Here is a 22,036-nt window from a genome sequence, read left to right on the forward strand (position 1 = left end):
TTTATAAATTATTTTTGAAGTTTGACATTTTTTTCATCTAACATTCGTTAATTTCCTACAAGGTTATTAAGGAATTCTTACTAAAAATCGTCGGAACTTTAGAGGAGCCTCTCCCAGCAAAAATAACTAAATGATTTACTACGACCAGTATAACGAATTATCTCATAAACCGATAGTTTTAACAAAAACTAATTAATGAACATTGTTCTTCATAATTTCATCATTTTACAATTTTCCTTTTTTTACGTTTAATTACATTTTACTTCTAATATAGATACGTTTAGTAATCGGAAAAGAATTTATGAAGCCGATTATATTAAAAATCAGTATAATAAAAATAATAGACAATTTTAAATATTTATAAATATGTAACCTCTGGTTAACGTAACGTAAGTTGTAGTGTACAGAACGATTAAAAATATTTTCGTTTCCCCGGAAAGTGAAATTAATGAATATCGTGTAAAATATTTTTAACATAGCATTTACTTTAAACAGAATAAATTTAAACAATTACAAACGAACTTTTAAGTTAACTATAGATGTTATTAAAACATCTTTTATTGTTGGTAAAAAAAGATTTAATTTACCGATAAATTACAAAACATATCACTTCATTACGTCTCCGAAGATCTCCCGGTGAAAAACCTAATAATTAATTAATTCAAATATCATACCGTTCGTTTACCTACACTTTACTTAAGAAAATACAGTAATAAAGAAGAGTAAATAAAATATTTATTAATTGCATAAAATAAGATTAATTAATAAGCAGGTATTAAATATATACAAATATTCAAGTTATTTAATAAATTAATATATCTGGTTTTATCTATTTGCAGTCGTATTAATGTTCATACGCCAAAAAAAAAAAATATATATATATGTTTTTAAATTTTTTACCTTAGACCTTACTTTATTTTTAACCTATTAATATAGAATTTTTTTTATATCAACGATTATTTACGTGGAAGAAAAATGTTTAACTTTTAAAAACAAGAACAGCTTGCAAAATTAAACAAAAGAAAATAAAAATTTTGAAAAAGTACACTAATTACAATCAAAATCTACATCAAAAGATAAACCTGTGTCGAAAGTAGGAGCAGCAAAGCGTAGTTCAGAAATTAAATCTTTTAGAAATAAAGATAAAAATAAACTCATTTAATAAAACTATTTAAGAATATGGTAAAGTAGCTTTTAGGTTTTCCTTAATGGACGTATTTAAATCTGTTCGGCTTTCAACTTAGTTGCAATATTTTAAATATGTATGCTACAACATTTATGTTTTGTTTGTAATCAGATTTGTTGACGAAAATAAATCGAAAAGTTACACTGCATGGCACATGTATCGGTTCAATTACGCGATCAGAATAATTTTTATGAAATATCCTAAAACTTAAAAATTTCTTCCGATCGAGCATCAATAGAGCAAAAAGTTTGTATTTTATAAACATAAAAATGTAAGGACCAGCTCCCCGTCACACCTTCACCCGCTATACGGTTACTTGCGTCACCCGTAGCGGTCATTGTTTTATTTTATGTTTTTTACTCAAGTAACCGGAGGCGGGTGCAGTCAGTTACACATATAGTAACGGTGGCAGTGACTGTGTTGGTTGAGCCACAGTGCCGTATACCTTCGCATCCCTTAAAAAAAATCGGACTTAAGAAAACCCGAAAACGGTTTTTAAATACTTATCTGAAGAATATTTGCAAGCCCAAATCTACTGACTATCTCGTTTTTTATAGTCGGGATAGGGAAAATTTATAATCACTGTTCAAAAATATTTTTACCTTTCTTCATCCCATTTCAAGGTCGAATTTCAAAGATCTAGAAATTGGTTTATTGACATGAAGATCAACCAAAGATCAGGTTATTTCTTCGATTGTTACAAAGAAATTACAAAAGTAACAGGAGGTTTAAAAAAGTCAAAAATCAATTTTAACCCTTGAAACACAGAATGAAACTAAAACAATCTAGAAATTGGTTTTTATGTGTTCATAATCAATCAGTTCAAACCCGGCTCACACAGTGATAGATATACTCACAGTTCGCTATTCATTAATCCATTTCGTTATTGTGCTTCAACCGGCAAATCTCCACTACTACATATTTTTCAAGGTGTAAAATATCCAAAAACCTTTTCAGTAATGCTAATAAACATGAATAAAAATTTAGTAACGATAGATCGAGTAGCTTTTTTTATCCCTATCAAAATAAAACCTTCCTCTTTATATAATACAGTATAGTAGTATAAATTAAATTTTTTTGATTTTTGTATCAATTTCAGTTCCTTTAAGTTAGCGCATTATCAAAACCAACTATTGATTTGGCGGAGATTTAAAAAAGTAATAAAACATAAAGGAAAAATGTAATTTTTAAGCAGGGAAACATTAAAATCAAAGCTATTTTTTATTTAGAAATTCAATTACTTAGCTATAAAAAGAAATAAGTTTATAATAAAATAAAACTGCTTTTCAATAATTTTTAAAAATCATGTTGAAAATTTAAAAAAATCCCTTTCAGCAAGCCGGAAGGCGGAAGCAGATTTTACCGGTGCTAAGTAGGGAGTAAAAAAAATTTCACCTTAAAGTTAAGAAAACTTCAAATTTACTCAATACGACAATGGTTGTATGTGAAAAAAAGTTTCACATGTTTAGCTTACGACAACCCCATCTTCTTACAATTCTAGCATCATTTTGGCCATCCCTTGCCGTAAGGGTTGGTCACATCAAAAATTGTTTCAGACAAAATTTTTGGGTAATGTTTAGAGGACAACCACTTAAACGGATTCGATACTGTGCCTATTAAAGGAGGTATGATTTTTTTTGTCTTCGAAACCCCATTTTTTCTACTCCCTGGGGCAATATTTGATAGATATCACCAATCAAAAACCTTTAATTAGATAAGTTTTAGACCCTCATTCAAAGAGTAGGGGAACTTTAAACAAATTAGATATTTTACTTAATTTATAGCGATATTTTGTTTATTCGAAAAACCCCACCCATTTCCACCTCACGGTCCGAGTTTTTCCATTAACGAACTCGACCGAGATTATTGGTCGTTATATTTTACGTATAAATTTGAAAGTGATTGGCGCAAAATTACGGCAGTTAACGTACCCACAAGAAAGTGAAATAATATATGTATAAATGTATAAATCAATTTTTGAATTGATAGTGGTTTTGAGGTCTAGGAGTAGTAAAACGCGAAGATATGTCGAAATTTTCCGGAAGTCGAATCATGGTACCCATTACAATAAATTAAAATTAAAATTAAAAAATAATTTTATTAAATACTTCTTTAAATTTCAACTTTCTAAAGTCTGTATCTAATTAGTGAACGTTTGAAAATTAATCAGAGACTAAAAGGCAAGAAACCTACAACTGAAAAAATATAAAATAAAAGAACTGTGGAGAAACAAAGTAAAGAGAATAATTGAGTATGAACTATACCTCTTTGAAAGGCAGAATATGTGTGCCGCTTATTTATTCTAGTTTTCTGATTTATTTTCCTACATTTTCGGGCAAAAAATATTATAAACATAGAAATGATATCAGGATATATACGATTAACTTACAACAGTCGATACTAAGCAATCGTTAAAGGAAAAAATCTAAACACCGTAGTCGAAGTAATTTATCAGCTAAAGAAATAAATCTACTTTTATAATTAAGGAGACGGAAAATTATGGTTTTAAATTATATATATATACGGGTCGAACCCAGAACCTCCTATATTTAAGTCAGTTGTAAACATCTCAAATACTCCAAAAAATAAAATTTGATAAACAATTAAAAAAAAAAAATCACTTTCTTTTAATTATCCTAAAATCTAGATAAGTTTTATTAAAAACAAATCCTACGCACCGAATATCTACAGCAACAAAAAAAAAATCAAAACAGCACAATATACTACAATATGTTGGGAAAAAGTCGAATTATTATTATTAAAATTTGTTAAAAGCAGTTCAACAAAAATCAAAGGTTTAAAAATGCAATAAAATATTATTGTGGAGGTACATTACAAATTAATCTTACGATAATATACGATATATTTTTATTATAATTTCCCGGATAATTGATGTAAGCAGTGTAATTTTGCTACTACTAAAATATTTCTTGCCGATGAGGTTCTAAATTTTTGGATAAAATTGTTAAAAAAAAATGTTTAATTACAACAAGCTAGCTTTACAGAATTAAAAACGTTAAAATAATTGTTCGATCTATATTTAGTTCCCCGTTGCAAAATGATATCCACCACGTCGTTAAAATACTTGCCTTTCAATAGTAATAAATAAAAAAAACATAACATTTATATTACTATTTTAATGAAATAAGAACAATAAATCGTATATTATTTATTTACGAGAAAGCAATTAATTGATTAATTGGTACGGCAATGATACATTATTTTACACGAAAATTTTATGTTTTTTAACAAGAATATTTCGATGTGGATGATGAAAAATTTTAGGTATAGGATGGTAGTAAGGTTTTTTTTTAGTGGATATGTGGATATGGCCGAAGAAGGGGACAACACTGGATTTATGCGTCTGTGGGCTGATGATTGCTTAGTCTGATTATTTATCTCTCAAAGGGTAGACATTCATCATGTACTATGGTGCTCCCAACATCTTATATGTATACATATATATACCGGTTCATTACACTTGGTGTGTGTGTGTGTGTGTGTATGTGTGTGTGTGTGTGTGTGTGTGTGTGTGTGTGTGTGTGTGTGTGTGTGTGTGTGTGTGTGTGTGTGTGTGTGTGTTGTATCTTCCCTTTTCCCCTTCATCAATTCTTCACCGTCCTTCTCCTTCTCGTTTCATCATCTTTCTTCTTTTACCCCACCTTTATCTTATCTTCCTCCGCTGAGCAATTTTTATTTTTTCATTTTTTACTTCCTATTATTTTTCATCTCCGCTTATACCACTCTTGTTAACAAACAGACTGCTTGTCTGTCGGCCGGTGTAATATAAAAGAAAGAAAATAATCATATTGTTATCGATCTATCGGCCAATAAAATATATTAATAATCTTTATTTACAATATTTCTTTTAAAATGCGATTTGTTTATGTAAAATTATTGAACTGTAACAAACAAACAAAATAAATAAAAAAATTCACGCGTATACTTTTTTTGTATTACAGTCTTTAATTTAACTAAACTAGATCGTATATATTATACGGCATGATTAACTGACGTCTCTTTCTGTAACATAAACAATATTTTTCTTAATAAACTACATTTTATTCTGACGTAATTATGTAACATAAGAAATAAAACCCGTGGAAGCCAGTGACCGGTATTCTTTATTTTCTTTCTATAACTCCGTTTCGTAGAAATACATTTTTTAAAAATAAATAGGTAAAATATTAAATTTAAATCGATTAAGGAATTTACGCGACTATTCTGTTTTTAAAATTAGATAACCGGAAAATCCAGAATATTCATAAATTCATGCGAATCGTCTTTAAAATGATCTTTTCTTTCTTTTTTCGGTTTAGTCTCCGGTAATTACCTTTTAGATAATACTTAAGAGGATGAATGAAAATGATATGTATGAGTTTAATGAAGTGTAAAGTCTTGTACAGTCTCAGTTCGACCATTCCTAAGATGTGTGGGTTAATTGAAAACCCACCCACCAGAACATCGGTATCCACGATCTAGTATTCATATCCGTGTAAAAATAACTGACTTTACTAGGACTTGAACGCTGTAACTCTCGACTTCCAAATCAGCTGATTTGGGAAGACGCGTTCACCACTAGACCAACCCGATGGTTTTTCTTTTAAATGATCTACTAATTGAAAAAGTCGCAGTATGCAATACAATAATTTAAATAATCTTTCAGTAATATTTCAGAAAAAATTGTTCAGTAGGAGCCAGTAAACGCAGGTGTCAACTCTTTTCTTCGTGTTACGACGTGATGCGACTTACCGCAAAGTTGTCGGACCGAAAATCAAATAGATCGAAAAATTCACACCGCTACTGTGCTGTGAATTTTTCACATAATAGCTACTATATTGTAAATTTCTAACATACTGTAAATTTGGTAGTCACTTTTGAAATTCTCAACAGAGGATCCAAAGCTTTTCTAATGGATTCTTTCTTTTTTTTTTGTAGGTTACCCCTAAAAATAACTTATGTCAAAAATGTTTACGTATAAGAAATCTGTAAAGTTTTCTTAGAAATACATCTCTTCGAAAAGAGGTTCATTTGTTCCCTTTCTTCACAAATTTTTATTGTAAACATTAAAGAGAATAAAGTGTTTCATTTGTATTAATACGTTCGTATTTTCCGGATTCTCCAAATATCAAACGCAGCTTTCTCGGTTCGGAACCTATTCCCGGTCGTGTCTCTTTTCGTGTGCAGTGAACCCGTAAATTATTGGATCTGTAGATCGCCAGACCGGAATATGTTGTTAATTACAACCTGACAACAGAACGACGGCGGAGTCGATATCGAAAAGTTGTTAGTGTTAAAATATAAACGTTCGATTTTACCTCGAACTACCGATTCCCCAAACGCTAATGGAATTTTAGCGCTAACCGTCTGCCAACCTTGTGAAATAATTTTCTTGTGCTAGTTTAGAAATGCATTAAAGAAAAAACAAACAAGTAGATTAAAATGTAAACTTTTAAACGATATTCGGAATAACGGATAGTAACCGGTAACCGAACTAATAATTACCCTTCGAATCAATTCTTTTATGTTTCGTAATAGTACGTAATTTTTTAAAACTAAAAATATAATAGAATTAAGTTTTTTGCACTTGTAATTAGGAATACCGAGAATCCGACATTTAAAAAGAACAGCATCAAGTTTCCACTACCTACGCTCGAACACAAATTAAGACAAATGCGGCGCAATAATTTATGATTTTTATAAATATTCAATACAGACAGACGAACGGACAGAAGAAATTAAGTAAATTTATACACGTGTGTTATATAATATTGAATTTATTTATATAAACTTTTTATTTTTATTTTGAATCGCTCGATCTTTTATTTAGAACCCTCGGGCACACACACGGACACATATGCGCATACGAAGGGTAAAGAGAGATAAATAAACGGTCGAGCGACTAGAGGGCAAAGGATAGCGAGATGTGTCGGCTGTTACCTCGCTATCTCCGCGTTAGAATCTCCTTACAAATATCGGCCCGACCCACCACTCATTTAATGATCCTCTGAGGAATGCCACCGCATTCCAGCGCCCCAGAATAGATCAACTTTAATTGACGTTAATGCCTCAAACAAACAAATTCGTTTTAATCCTCGTCAGTCGAAGCTGCCTTTTTATAATATTCAGGGACGTCCTCCCGACTGACGTGACATCCCTCTGAGCATCGATAGGAAGTGAACGTCTTATCTATTTCTCCCGTTCATCTTCACGTTATTCTACTCCTTCTTCCTCCGCCTTCCCTCGTGTCTACCGCTGCCGAGAACTGACGTTCGCATCCTCTTGTAAAAGAGGTAATACGTAGCAGGGTCAGAAAGAGTTTGAAAACAAGAAATTCTAAGAAAGAAATATTCTACCTTGTAAGATGAAATAATTTAAATCCAGATTATAACCCGTGTAACAGACGAATCGAGTCGATCATAACCGCATTACTGTTTCACAAATAAAAGTAATAAACAAGTTATAGAGATATAAACGATGGACTTCTATGAAATTTACCTTGTTTAAAATATTAAAGACACTATTTCGTAATGTTTACTTTTATTTTAATAACGTATTATTCCTACATTCTTAAAAGCATATATCTAAATATTACAATCCTAAAAAGAAATTTCTTTTCGGTCTTTAATTTCGAAAACACGTTAAATAATTTATATTAAAACATAATAAAAAATATGACAATTTTACGGGTTAAAAGTAATAAATAAACCACCGTTGTGTGGGGTAGGGGGCAAAAGCTCCGATATAAGCTGGTAAATTTTGAGAAGGATCTTTCGGCGCAAAGAATTATCTGTCTACAGGATAATATATTTGAAAAATCTCTATTCATACATATAAATAATCTATATCCCCATTCGACTGTACGCCACTTAAAAAAAAAAACCAATAATAATAAACTTAACACTTTATCGTATTAAGGTCATTTATGTTTTTTAAATTAGGTTTTTCAAGAAAGTGAAACGCGTAAAAAACGTGTGTAAAAAAACAGAATTTCAAGAAAGAAAAGTCGAATTTTCATAAATCTATAACTTGAACAATAATTCGCACCGCAATTAAATGTTATTCTCGATCGCCTTTTTCTCAGAGAACAAAGTTATTCATAAACTAAAGGTTTTCCTTCATGAGAAATTATTATTTAAAATTTCTTGCATTTATGTAATTTGATAAATTGACTTAAAAATAAAAAAGGGTTGCGACCGTAAAAGTATGAAAGAGATATTCAATTTGTCTATATCAATTTCAAATGAGTCCAGAAACCGGAAGTATGAATCATAACATCACGTAACAGCGGAACAGTATATTTTTAATATATGAAACAAAAATTAGAGATGAATTTCCTAAATCCGTAAAAAAAGTCCTTACCGTTGTTCAAATTAATTTTTAAAAAAATTTCAATCTTAATACCGATGCAGAAAAAATTTATAAAGATCAATCATAAAGATCATGTTTGCCGGCCTCCTTGGCGCAAGTGGTAGCGTCTCGGCCTTTCATCCGGAGGTCTCGGATTCGAATCCCGGTCAGGCATGACATTTTAACATACTAAAAAAATCACCATCATCTCATCCTCTGAAGCAATACCTGTGGTGGTCTGGAGGTTAAAAAAAAGATTAATGTTTATTTTCATCATGTAATCTCTCTCTCTCTCTCTCTCTCTCTCTCTCTCTCTCTCTCTCTCTCTCTCTCTCTCTCTCTCTCTCTCTCTCTCTTGCAAACACATAACTTGTTTCACATACGTGAATATCGGTAACAAATTTTTTCGTCTCGCTTAGAAAACAGTTTTCGTCGAATCGTAAACACTGTCGACTGCACCCATTTAGATAATGAGTTTTTAATTAATTAGAAAAAAGTAACAGTAAATAAATTCAGAATATTGCTATAAATTAAAACATCTACGTACTTTCTGACATGAATTACTTTATACGTTCAGACGGTGTAAGTATCCATCGGTTTTTTAAACAAATTAAGGATGTAAGATATAAGGATCGCAATACGTTGAGACTATTATCGATTTCTCATACGTAATCGATAAACAGATACTTTGATTTATTCAACGGACGTTTAAGTCGACAAAATATTTTTTTGAGGAAAAAAAACTAAAATTCTATTTTATTTATTTATCGCTAATAAGGCATAGGAAACTGAAAACTTGTACGCGAGAAAATCACGAATGAAATTTGTAGCTTTTGGAAAATAGAGCGCACCAACGCGATTCAAATCCAGAACCTTTCGGGTGAATGGCAGAGACGCGAACTCTATGGCATGAATGTCGTCTAACGTTATCAATTTGTGAATAAAAAGGTTCTACTGGATCGGCATAAAATCTACGCTGTTTAGTAATCGATGTAATTTTTATTACAAATTAAACGATTTGTGGTAAAAATTTTAATCATATAAATTAAATTGTTTCTGTTTTTCGTGATATCGTCAAAAAACTTGAGTATTGAAATTATTTAATCTTAAGACACATATTTTTCTTTTACATCATGAAAATTCATTTAAAATAAATTTAAAGAAGAGGCTAACGTTTAATAATAAGTATTTTATAAATTGTATGACTTAATAAAACATCAAAAAAATTGTATAGCGATGATTCTGATTTTGGTCACATATCATTCGTAAATAATTTAATTTTTTTTTTAACAACATCAAATCTATTTGAAGAATTAAAAACGCATACAACCTTATACATGCTACGTGATCTCAACAATAAAAATTTATAAATCGTTTGAAGATTCAAAATCTTACTTGAATAATTCTTAAATAGTTGCATCCAAGTGGCCGATTAATAAATAGGAATTTCTAAAATCGCCTGAAGTTAAGACAAAAAGGGTTACTGTACCGCATTTTAGAATTTTTGATATGGTGTTTAGTCGGTTTCTAACAGCCCAAGCTATTCAATGATAGCTTGAACGAGATCAATTCAGTAATATGTCTTTCAATGAACGAGACATTATTGAACGTAATGATAAGGAAGGTCTTAAACTTTCCGACCGATCGAAAATAGTCACTTTTTGATCTCGATCTCTCTCCGTTATTTTATACGGAATGCTAATATAGTGCGCGTGAAAACAGTTTCTTATAGAAATCGATAATACTTAACAAGCAAGTACCGATTTGTGTAAACGTTTTTCTTTAATTCTTTTTCGATGTTAATTATTCTATGTTATACGACGCCATAACCGAGTGAATTTCTGAGATTTTATTATTCCTATCAGTAAAGTTGCATTTTGTACGCAAAATATGTATAGAAAATGAGAGAAATGAATAAAAACAATTTTTTCCCAGTTTAAATATAAAAATCCAATATTACTTTAAGAAGTTTCTGGATGTTCTTTCTACGAACATGTTTGACTACTATTACTGTAACAGTAATTTTATTACATTTAATATTTTTTAGAAAATAATGTTTTCATCTGAACGTATTTGTTAATTTCTAAAGCACTCATTCGTTGTCACCGGTGTGATCATCAGGGTTATTTGCCCTTAGGCAGGTCTCTTACTTCATGTCCATCACCATTATTTTTTATTCCCAGTAAAAATATTTAACAGCTTTATAGATCCCATTTCCTTTAAAATCATATATAAATAATTTTTACTATTTTCCGGCATCTCATTTTATCCTTTTTACTGATTTTTCTAGTATTGTTTTAATCAATCTTTCTTTTCTCTTGATAATCTTTCCGCCCGGTTACCTACCCGAATTTTTCCGATTAAACAATTAAGTATCTTCTCATTACTTCTTCATTTTTTCCTTTGTGTTTCCATTTAATCTTCTCCGATTTTCTCCACGGTAACATTTTAAAAGCTTTCGTCTTTCTTTTTCTTAGCGTCCCTGTTTCACATATTCGTATAAAAGAAGAGCATACCAAACATAGTATTTCATAAGACGCTTCTTCAACTCTTAGTCCTTTTTACTTACTCATACATAATAATCGTTTACTTCCGTTAAAGCTTCCTTGACAGTTAGTCTCGATTTTATTTCTTTCCATCATTTTGCAATCTTCTGTTAACATGGTACCTAAGTATCTACACCATTTACCTTTTCAATTCTTTCTTCATTTGCACAGACATTCATCGGGTAATTGTCTCCTATTATCATTATTTTTATAACATTAATCTTTCATAGCGTATTCTGTCAGAGTGCCTTCTATTTTGAAACCATCTGTTGAATATATCCTGTGTTCCATCTCCTAAAAAAAAATCCATGTCATCTGCAAACTTTATACAATCTATCCTCCTTCCTCATACATCTAGCAATCTTCTATAGCATTTTTCATCATACGCAACATTCATATTAAAGACCATCGGCGATAATAGACAGCACCCTCGCCGTACCTTTTTTTTAAATCAAACCAGTCGGTTTGAGCATCCTTTTATTTTCAAAGCGGTATTAGGTAGATTTCATAAGAAAGCTACCAATGGTAATGGGTACCGTGATTCGACTTCCGGAAAATTTCGACCCCTAGACCCCAAAACCACCATACACACACACACACATACACACGCACACACACACACACACACATATATATATATGTATACGTATGTATGTTTCACTTTCTCGTGGATACGATAACTGCCGTAATTTTGCGCCAATCACTTTCAAATTTATACATAAAATATAACGACCAAAAATCTCGGTCGAGTTCATTAATGAAAAAAATCGGACCTTGGAGGGTGGAAACCGGTGGGGCTTTTTCGAAAAAACAAAATATCGCTATAACTTTCTTATTAAGTAAAACATCGAATTCGTTTAAAGTTTCTACTACTCTTTGAATGAGGGCCTAAAACCTATCTAAGTAAAGGTTTTTGATATTACCAAAAATTGGCCCAAGGGTTGGAAAAAATGGATTTTCCAAGAAAAAAATCATACCTCCCTTAATAGGAATAGTATCGAATCGGTTTAAAGTGGTCGTTAGTCCTCTAAACATTACCTACAATCTTTGTCTGTAATAATTTTTGATATGACCAACCTTTACGACAAGGGATGACCAAAATGTTGCTGGAATTATAAGAAGATACGAATTATAAAAAGAATTATTACACTATATTCAATTCGATTTTTATTAATTAATTAAAGAAGAATCGTAACGATTCTTACCAAAAATGTTTTCTACAACATTTACTTTAATGTTTACATGGTAATTACTATTCATGAAATATTGTTAAAAAATACTTTCCCGTCAATAAATTTTAAAAAAAATTCTAAAAAAATTGGACATAGTCTTCCTTCTGACATTTGCAAAAAAACTTCCAAAAGAATGTTGCTGAAACTCCTCCTATGATATCCGATAAATAAAATATTGCTAAAAAGTACTTATATAAGAATTAAATCTTACACACTTAATTTTATCTGTATATAGATCCCCTTGTTTAAGACATTAAAATGCGTTTTCAAAAAAGATAATTTTCAAATTAAATTTTATTTCATTAGAAGAAAACATTTTTACCGATATAGCCGTTGAAGAATTAACTTAGGAAGAGAACACGAATCGCCAGAGTTATATAGATATGTGCACGTTTAAAAATATGTTCGGATACGTACAGTGACAAGTCAACGGTGCGGTAAGAAATTATTTGAAACAGAAAGACGGATAGAGGACGAGGGTGAGAAAGAAAAACCTGGAGTAAAGAAAAGTAAATAACTGCATAAGAAGTCTCGAGCGAATGTACTAAGATAAAATTTTTAGTAGCGGTTCGCATACCGGGTATGTAACTCGATTAAATCAAAAACAAGACTGCGGCCGGCCGACGCTTCGGTAACATGAAAACCGTTGCTTTGTTACGTAAGGAATTCTTTACGTTCTCATATAATATATATTACTTGTTTGTTAACATAAACAAACACTATCAAATCTGTAATGTATTACAAACGAACAAGAGACATCTTGCGTATGATCATTTTAAGCGATACGAGTTAACATTCAAAAATAATTATTCAATAAAATACAAAAAAACAACAACCGGTAATAAAAAATTTTAAAAATAATCCATTTTAAATTAAATAAATCAAATTGTTTTCATTTTCTTCTACTTTTATGTACTTTTAAAAGGTTTCTGTAATTACCATAATTAATTATAAAGGGATCAACTGTAATAGAAAATTAATCAACTTATCGTTTTAATTTTCATTGGATCTAAGAAAAGCTACATAACGGTTCAACAAATTTCTATTAAATAGTTAATGTTCTCCGTGAATTTCGAAAGGAAGGAATAAATTTATAACAAAAAATTAGCAATCAGGTTCAGTCAACTTATAAAAAAAGCCAAAAAAAAACGTTTTTTTGGCTTTTTTTTATAGTCAGTTTTCTTGTTGAAATCTCCATCGTCGAACCACTTATTGTACAGTAAAAACAATTCTTTGTTTTAGCGATGAATCGTAAAACCGTCTTTAAGAAACAAATATAAATAAGTAATATTAATGATAAACCTAAAAGAAAAAACTATTTATATTTTCAAACTTCAACAAACTCCTGAGTTTTAGTTCATCATCCAAAATTATAACTTTATTTTACACAAATACAATTACAATTTTTAAAAGAATGTTTGTATTTTTTATCGGAAACTATTCCATCTTACACGAGAACAGAGTCCTAGTTTAAAATTTTTAAGAAATTTTTTTGAGTATAACTTTTAAATACAAAATCTAATCGATTTAATTCGAAGTTTATCGCTAAAATCGAATGTTACAGGACAAATAATAGAAAAAAAATTATACAAACCAGAAATTTAAGCGCCCTTTAAATTTCTATAATAAAACGTAAAAAGTGTCGGAAACTACATTAAAATCTAAAAAATTTACTTATAAGGAGGCTTACCTGAAAATATTAGAAAGCATGATATTAAACGTAATTCAGGATAAACGAAGTTAAGATATCCTTATCCTGGAACTTTTATTAGAATAAGGAAGAAAAAATAAATAATTTTTTTTCTGATCGGTACAAGATTAATATTAATAATGACAATATATCATGTCAGGAATGGATAGATATGCTACGTCACGAATAATAAAAACAAATTACCTCATCAATAGCCTGGATGAATCAAGGGAAACGATGGTAAAACTTCGATCAGAACGCGTTACGGAATACAAAATTAATTATAAAGTAAAAAATAAATGTGTGTTAAGGTCCATATTAATTATCTAAAGTAATAAGAAGACATTAATGATAATTATTTGTAAACGAAATTATTGTAATGACAATATTTAATTATACATATTGTCGCGTGTTCGCGGCTCGAACAGGATATTGAGAGATGAACAATTTAGAATGTTTATGTAATTACAATTTATTGATTTAAAAACATAAGTAAAAACAAGAAAAATCGATAAGAATGACAGTAGTAATAATTACAAGCGACAAAAATAAACAGCTTACAATAATAATTACAGTAATGACAATAATAAATAAATAAATAATGATCATAGTAATCACAACCACAACAACAATAATAATAATAATAAACAGTGACTACATTTGCAAAACAGTGGCTAGAATTTAAAGCAATCGTCAGAATTTATTCATAGGTAGATAAATAATGAAAACCATAATTCAGTCCCATTGAAAATAGAATTAGCATAACCGCTAGTCTTAACAATTTTAATCACTAATCTTGTATTAACAACAATAGTACAGTAGATAAGACAAGTATAAAGTTCTTTAACTGCAAATACTTTTGCTGTTCTCAAATAAAACTACCCTAACAGTTTATGAATGAAATTTAGTGCATTATATCTTTCTCTTATAGTCCAACAGTAACTCACCGAACCATTTCTTGTTTTCATGTACTGTCTACACTGGAATTACTTGTGACATCACCTTAATCGCGTCGAATTTAATTCACAATAGAAATTCGCCCCTTCGATGACCTTATCGCAGAATACTCACGCTAACTGACGTCTCACAGAACTCTTCTCGCAGATTCACATCATAACGTTTCGCTTAGAATGAATTCGCAAAACTCACGTCGTAGACTCTCATCATAAAGTCTCGCTTAGACTCATTCGCAAAACTCATTTTTAACTGGTCTTCCCCGGAGTAGGAGTACATATACTCCACCTGCAGGATCAGACTCAACTAGAAGCGTGAGTATGATCGTCCGCCCTCACACGTTCCCCTGAAATTCCTATCCTGGTCCAGTAAATCTTCTCACGGAACAACATCTGTTTAGGTATGTAAGTAGGCAGTATTACAAAGGACCATTGTTACACTGATCTGTTACATTTGCTAAAAGGGTTTCTTTTATCCCCTTTCTGGATTCCTCCCGTTATTATATTTTCTACTACTTTCTTCTTAATTGGCAAGAATCTGTTACTCTGGTTCGTTATAGCGGTCTTGTTACATTATGTTCGTATTTAAATACAAAATTAAATACATTTATGGGTATTAATTACTAATATATATATATCTGTGTGTATGTTTGTACGCGCTCGCGTGTGTGTCCTGTATGTGCGCGCGTGCGCACGTGTATCTATGTTTTTTCTGTTTTAATTTTATATATATATAAAACAGAAAAAAAGATAAGTCCAAAGGAATTTAATCTGCAACTTTTTCGTTATATGTTTTTATAACTGCAAAAACTTCCTCTTCCTTTATTAATGGCTTAAAATTCAAATTTTGTGCTATATTTATAGTAACACGATTAACTGTTGTAATAGCAAATATTTTATGTAATTCTGTTTGTATATCCTACAAACTTTAAAAATAATAATAATAAAAGAAATTACTTAAAAAAAAAAATAAAAATAAAACGTAATAAAATAGTATAAATGCAGTGATAAAAACTAATAATGAATCAATTATAAAAAATTTACAGTTTTAATTTGATTCATGTTAGTCGCTAATAAAGCCAAACCTTTTAAGAAACAGTATTAAGTTGTAAAATCCTCAAAACAAGAATAAAAATCCGATTAAGATAAGTAAACAATTTAATTAAGAAATGCAAATCTTTAATAGAAAACCTGAATAATAACCTACTTTGTATTTAAAATAAAATAATTATACGTATGATAACGAAATCAATTTCAAACTTATAACACAAATATTGTAGTTAATAAATAATATACGTTGCATCTTTTAAGATAAAATTAAAAAAAAATTACTTTAAATATAAAAGTGATTATGTACAGTATATATGAGCGAGCACAACATTTACTCGACACACATATACTTATAAAAAATTAACATATAAAAATAAAGCAATAATAATAATATATGTATTACAGTTGATTTCTTAATTAAATACACTTAATTTATTAAATGAAGAGTAAAAATCACCAGTAGAATAAGAAAAAAATATATATATAAGGGCAAATAATATACTTAACGATGAAAAATAAAGATAATTCGTCTTCTCAAAGCTGAAATTGCCGGTAATAATCTATTAATTTGTATCTATTAAATTATAAAATTGAATGAATAAGAACTCATTTTATTAAATAGTAAAATGAGGGACAAGTTGCAGAAATACCAGCAGAATAAAACTGATGCACTTTATAATCATTTGATCAATTCATAAAATTTCCCTTGATTTGTTATAGATTAAATAAATTCTTTCTTACGATCTGAGAAAATTACAATTCGACTGCATCCATCCATGTAATATAAAATTCCGGGATGTTCCTTTAAGAAATCTGATCTTGCTCCCGGCTGGCTCTTTAATTTTTAGAAAAAAAAAAGTTTCTGTCGTGGTCGGTCCAAACAAAATTGTCGATCGATAACGATTCCCGTTTTAAGTAATAGTACCGTGCCCAGCCTGGTCTAGTGGTAAACTCGTCATCGCAAATCAGCTGATTTCAAAGTCGAAAGTTCTAAGGTTCAAATACTAGTAAAGACTTTTAAAGTACTTTTTATGCTGATTTGAAGATTTTATTAGATCGTGAATGCCGGTGTTCTTTGGTGGTTGGGTTTCAATTAACCACACAACTCAGGAAAGGTCAACCAGAGACTACAAGACTACGTTCAGATTCATACATATCATAATCATTCATCCTCTGAAGTAATACCTTGCGGTGGTTCTGGAGGCCAAAAAGAAAAGAAAAGAAGAGAATAATAGTATCGTTTTCTCCAGAAAACGGGCGAGAAAGCAGCTAAAAACTGGAAGGACTGACCACTTCGAGGCAGTTCTGTTTTTTATCGTTCTAAGGTCATTCTATCAAATTATTCCTTTCTCAATACATACTGTTTTCTTCGTTCCTTCATCCCTGCATTTCCGAGGGTTTTCTGTAAGTTGTTAACTCTCATTCGATCCAAGCTTAAGAAAATCTGCATGTTTTGCAAGTATATTATGTAAATGCATATTTGTGCGCTTTGGTATCTGTGTTAACGAATTTACGGTACAGCGGCTCTTGTATGCTATTTGGTGGTTTTGAAAAATTAAACTAAGGACTAAAATGAGTAAAAGAGAGAGAGAAATTGAGAGAGTGAGGCCATAAATACGGATCACTATTAAAGAATAAAATATAATTAAATACAGAGAGTTCGGAAAGTCGCAGTGCTGTATGCTTTAGAATTACGTAGTGCATTCTGTTCTTTCGGCGTTAGATTGGTTGCTCTGTAGTTCGTCGGGCGTTGCTCAGTAATAAACCATGATGTCAGTTTTGAGTTGTGATTGAACATGCTTCGTTTCGTTTCGTGTTGTTTCGTTTATCAGAATCAATAATCGCGAGAAACGTAATGATTCTTTCGGTAGAGGAACGAATTTTTAACGTCTATCGTGAAGATGACAAGTGTACTGATTTAGTGAAACATAAATTTTCTGAAAAGCTTCCAAATACTCCTGTTCCTCACTACAATGTAGTTTGAACTCTTAACGAAAACTTTCGGGCAACAGGCTCTGTTGAAGACGCTGATCGAGGTGAGACACCATCTAAACCAAACGAACAGAATATTTCAGATGCTATAACCGAAATTCTATCAAAATCAATGCGTAAGTTAGCACAGCAGCAAGATATCGGACTTTCATTCTTTAGTTATTGTTACTGCGCTGTTTCCACAAACTTCATCGGTCAGTTCACTTAACAGAAATGGAAATCAATCACGGTTGGTTCCAACAAGGTGGCGCCACAGTGCACACAACTAACAAATAGGTAAATGACTATTTCACTAAATGTCTTTAGTGAACGAATCATTTCGAGGGTTTGTGGACTGCACAATCGACCAATCTGACTCCCCAAGAGTGTTTTCTATGGGGGCAGCGAAACAAGCAGTGAATCGCAACAGACCACGCACGATTGACGAATTAAAAACTGCAATAACGGTATACGTACGAGATATTCCAGTACATCAGCCGGTTAAAGTGTTTGAAAACAAAACGTGTGCAGTTTGGAGATGTTGGAGCAGGTCATTTTCAACACATTTTATAAACTATTCCAGTTACTGTAATATCCTTTTCAATAAAATAATGAAATAAAAATGCAATGTAATAATTAAGAAAATTTCGTCATTTTACTTCTATAATTCCAGTACACAGCAAATTATATGTTTTAACTTAGTAACATAGATTTTTTATGAAGTAAATAGAGCGCGTAAAAAATTTTTCCTTTCTTTTCACGGTTAACTTTCGTTATACACGTTAACTGCTTTTGATCATTTTCATTCAAAATTTAAGAGCATCTTACTTTTTGATTTATGGAGCCGTTGGAGGTACGAATTGTTCAATGAATCAATTTATAAAAACTTAATCCTATTTTATAATTACGTATATTTTACGTAAAAGTTTTTACCACGTGTACACTTGTGTCAATGACTGATTGTATATATATATGTGTGTGTGTGTGTGTGTGTGTGTGTGTGTGTGTGTGTGTGTGTGTGTGTGTGTGTGTGTGTGTGTGTGTGTGTGTGTGTGTGCTCGCGTGCTCGTGTGCGAGTTTTTGTAATGTTTAAACGAATAAATTGACGTTCTTTCTGGTTGAACTATCAACCATAAACATACATAAAGAGTAATGTGGCTCGTTAACAACACAGTGTTAAGTAAGGCGAGAGATTTTGTTATTTCTACTTTTTAAAAAGAATACTTTAAACCGCTCTTTATGAAATGTTTATTTCCGAATAGTTATGTACCATTATATTTAACACGTCGATAGGTTTTTTGTTTTTAGTTTTTATTATGAGGATTCGTTAAAATATTTTACCGGATATTCCTCATTATACTGTATGACAAGTTTACTTAAATTGTTAATAAAATGCTTTTTTAAATTATTTTGAGTAATTTTTTAAATCTCACAAACCATGAACTTAATGATGATTTTTCGGAAAATGTGTGATATATTAATTCGATACACTAGATCTTTATTCGAATAACGACAATAATTCTCTTGTTTAAGCAATATTTTAGAGCGTTTTTTAACGGAAAATTGAAGAATCAAACTCCCCTGCAGATCGAAAACTTAAATATAGATCGTGCATCGATTAGCTGCACTATTTTTTTTTTTACCTCCGGGTCCGGTGTTAAGCAATTTTTTTTCCGCAGAGGATGAGATGAATGTTTTGTAGCGTGTGTGAAAAATGCCATGCCTGACCGGGATTCGAACCCAGTACCTCCGGGTAGAATACCGAGACGCTACCACTCGCGCCACGGAGGCTGGCAGCTGCATTATTAATTGAAAAATTATGTTTCCGATATAACGATTCGAAAACAGATTAACGATCCAAAAATTTAAGATTTATGTAATAAGAAATGTTTTAAGATTCATCGAAGATAATTTTTGGTGAAAAATGGATAACATTTGTAAGAAATAACGGTCGGCATGAATTTAATGCTATAATAAGAAAATAAATTACAGGAAAAATAAATGAAATTAACAGATAATTAAATGACAAAACTCAATTAAATAATACTAAGATCCAGGGGACATACTGCACAGATAAAAATTACAATAGTTGGACGAAATAAGGAAGAAATCGATGAGGATAGGCAATGAGAGCTTTCATCTAAAAAAATACACTTTCTAGAATCTAAGAAAACGAAAAAAATTCTTAAAAGTGCACGCGCGCGCGCACACACACACACACATATATATGTATATATATATATATATAAAACAGAATTGTTTGGTGGTGAAACTTGGACAAAACAAATACGAAAAAGTAAAAGAATAAAGACGGAATGGATCTACGAAAGCGAATACGAAGATCTTGAGACCAACAGGTAAAGAGAGAAATAATTACGGTAGGTAATTCTCGAAAAGAGAATTAGATATGCGAGCCACGTATTAAGACGATCAGATTTAATAAATTTTTTAACAGAAGGGTGAATAGAAAGTAAAAACTACGGAAAGATCGGATATAGTGAAGTTACGAATAGAATATTAACGGTGAAATGAAGAATGCTATAAAACTAGAAAAACGACTAATAATGCAAAAGTAAAATGAAATAAAAAATATTAATTTCCTTTTGTATTTATAATCACGGTTACGATTTAAATTTAAGTGAAATATTATCTATTTTAAAATAAAAAGATGTAAAATAGTACTACTGTAAAACGATATGGAAATAAAAAGCATAATTATACGTATACATAGTTTTTATTGTTAAACATTTTTAAGAATTTAAACCGACAGCCGACATTAAATCCTTTCAGAATTCTAAATTTTTATATTTTTTTAAACACCGATTTTAACAATAAAGACTGCGGTGATCCTGTGACAATATGCTACTTATAATATGATCGTACGTACTACCAGTGAGACTAGCGGCGGGCAGAAGCGGAGTCGCAGGCGGCCGACCGAGGTCACGCGGTACTACAGGTCGCCCCATAAATACTGGCCGGCGTACTATAATTCCATAAGTTCTCACCGATAGCTGGCGGTATCGGAACCTGCCCATCGGAAGGACACACACACCATAACGAACGACGACGACGCAACAACAATCCCGGTCGGACCGAGCATTGTTTTATTGCCTTCTCCCGTTCAAATAATAATTAATTTCTTTTCCTCTTTTCGATGAGGCCGCGAATAGAATGCGAACGGACGGAGTAAGTTATGACAACCGGAGTAGGGGATTCATGTATTATGCAGAAGCGACAGCGGCAGCAGACAATTATTATCTTCTGGAGGCCCGCTAAACCCGACACATCTCTGAATCCGGTGACTCGTCACCGAACGACAAGACGTTAAACTTTTCTAAATAAAATCCGTCCTGTCCTCGAATTACCGAATTCTCACAATTCGAATTCATATCCTTCTTGAACGATCGACGCGGTACGTATTTTATTTCATTAGTTATATACTCCTCCGCAAAATTTTAGATTATAAAACACTTCCGGCAGCGTAATTGTTTTATTGCGAGATGTAAATTACAGCGAAAATTAAGAAGATAGTATTCGAATCAGATAACTAATTGTAAGGAATGAAAAGGTTTTCCCATTATTATCATAATATGTATTCACTCTATCCGCTATCGTTTTTATTTTTATTTCATTATGCGCTCTATTTTAATGTACCTTAACTTCCCTTATCAGTAGCTTGTATGTTCGTAATATTCAGATTTCAAACCGTCCTATCGACTGAAAATACTGGTAGGTTTTCGCAATCTATTTTCATAACTACAAAAGTTTATATAAAATCAAAAAGAATTCTTTTATTTCATAACAAAAGTACATCAATAACAAAAAAAGGAAAATATCTAATATCCAAACGTTTTTTAAAATAAATTTTTATCTATTCTTCTCTGCCACTCGATAATAATTAGTAGCTACATGAAGTTTATATATCATGTACAGTTTACCCATTAAATGTAAATGTTATGGGTATTTATTTCGTCCGGTCAATGACGATCGTAAATTACAACCTTTCCTTTTTCTTTTAATTCTAACCTAGAATTTATTCTCTCCGATCTTAAATGATT

The 22,036-nt window shown here is 31.0% G+C and overlaps 1 protein-coding gene across 1 annotated transcript in view; it reads left to right on the top strand.

The window, feature by feature from the left end:
* ft (cadherin-related tumor suppressor fat) overlaps positions 1 to 22,036 on the top strand; it is an 817,460-nt gene that overhangs the window by 511,599 nt on the left and 283,825 nt on the right. The gene's annotated exons all lie outside the window — the stretch shown is intronic.

Source organism: Lycorma delicatula, chromosome 6 (genome assembly GCF_047948215.1).
Source record: "Lycorma delicatula isolate Av1 chromosome 6, ASM4794821v1, whole genome shotgun sequence".
Classification (NCBI taxonomy): domain Eukaryota; kingdom Metazoa; phylum Arthropoda; class Insecta; order Hemiptera; family Fulgoridae; genus Lycorma; species Lycorma delicatula.